A 2,082-nucleotide genomic window follows, 5' to 3' on the forward strand; every position below is an offset into this window, starting at 1 on the left:
CACTTTGTAGACCAGGCTGGCCTCGAACTCAGAAATCTGCCTGCCTCTGCCTCCCAAGTGCTGGGATTAAAGGCGTGCGCCACCACGCCCGGATTCCATTTGGTTCCTAACTTCTGTTAGTTTCACTGTGTTTCTGTATAGTTTTTGTGTAAATTATCTGTCCATTGGTGAGACTAGTGTATTCAAGTCTCCATTAATGTGCAAATTCTTCATTATTATTTTGAGCTTCTGTTAAGTTTCTTTTGTGAATGTGGTTGCCCTTGAATTTCACACATAGACATTCAGAATTGAGATTTCACCTTGGTGGATTTTACCTTGGATGATTGTGAAGTGTCCTTCCACATCTCTTTTGATTCCTTTTGGTTTTCTTCTATGATATTGTTGAAGAAGTTTTCTGGCTCTTTGAATTTAGCATCCTCACCCTTTTTAATTCCTATTATTCTTAGGTTTGGTCTCTTTTATTGTGCCCCAAATAACCTAGGCTTTGTGTTAAGAATATTTTACACTTTGCATATTCTTTGACTGGTGGGTCAATATATTATATGGTATCCTCTAAGCCTGAGATTCTCTCTTCCATTTCTTACACTGTGTTGGTAAAGCTTGCATGTGTAGTTCCTGCTCTCTTGCATAGGTTTTCAATATCCCAAGTTGCCTCCACTTATGATTTAATTATTATTTCTGTTTCTACTATTAGGTCTTGGATGATTTTCTTCAATTTCTTTCCATGTTTGATTGTATTTTTGAGTTACATTAAGGAATGTATTTCTATCTTCCATAAGAGCTTCCATAGATTTTTCGTGTATTTCTTTAAGGGAATTATTTATGTCCTACTTAAAGGCTTTTATCATCTTTATGAGTTGGAAGTTTAGGTCAGAAATTTGTTCTTCGGGTGTGTTAGAATACCCGGGGCTTTCTATGGTAGAAAAACTGGATTCTGATGGTGCTAACTTTTATTGGCTTCTGGTGCATATGTTCTTGTGCCTGTCTTTAGCCATCTGGTTAACTGCCAATTCTTCCAGTTTTGTGTTGGTAACACTTATGAGGTATTCCTTTTTTAACACTGCCCCTTCCCTTGATGGCTACAATATCACCCCCCTTCTCATTCTACTTTCCACAAAATTAAGACTATAGTTTTTATATTGACTTTATTGGTTTTTGTTGTCGCTATGTTCATTGCCTTGAACTACTTATAGCTTACATTCATAACTATCCTAAGTGAGCACTCAGTTGATGGACAGTAGAAGGCTTACTTCACCTATGCATCCTACCTTATCACTGTGTCAATCTGTTATTGAACAGTCACCTCCATGCACTTAAGGCCAATTCAAGTCATTCCATGGACACAGACAAAACTGAATAATAGTCATCCTGAATACTCTTGTCTACAGCCTGAGGTACATGCATTCAATAAACTGTTGGGAAAATCAAAGTGTAAATTTAGGTCAATTATTTACAGATTGTTTCTAAACAATGGAAACTTCAATTAAATAGTTGTTAGTTTTTCCATTAATTTTTGTTCTATTTTTTTAATTGGGTATTTATTTCATTTACATTACCAATGCTATCCCAAAAGTACACCACATGTTCCCCCTCCCACTCCCCCATTCACCCACTCCCACTTTATGGCCGTGGCATTCCCCTGTAGTAGGCATATAAAGTTTGCACGACCAATGGGCCTATCTTTCCACTGGTGGCCAACTAGGCCATCATCTGATTCATATGAAACTTGAGACATGAGCTCCGAAGGTGGTGGGGTACTGGTTAGTTCATATTGTTGTTCTACCCATAGGATTGCGGATCCCTTTAGCAACATGGGTATTTTCTCTAACTCCTCCACTGGGGGCCCTGTGATCCATCCAATAGCTGATTGTGGAAATCAACTTCTGTGTTTGCTAGGCCAGGACATAGTCTCACAAGGGTACTTTCAGCAAAATATTGCTATTGTATGCAATTGTGTCAGCGTTTGGAAGCTGATTAAGGAATGGATCCCCAGATATGGCAGCTTCTAGATAGTCCATGCTTTCATCTCAGCTCCAAACTTTGTCACTATATCTCCTTCCATGGGTGTTTTGTTCCCAATTC

This window comes from Mus caroli, unplaced genomic scaffold, assembly GCF_900094665.2.
Source record: "Mus caroli unplaced genomic scaffold, CAROLI_EIJ_v1.1 scaffold_6343_1, whole genome shotgun sequence".
Classification (NCBI taxonomy): Eukaryota; Metazoa; Chordata; class Mammalia; order Rodentia; family Muridae; genus Mus; species Mus caroli.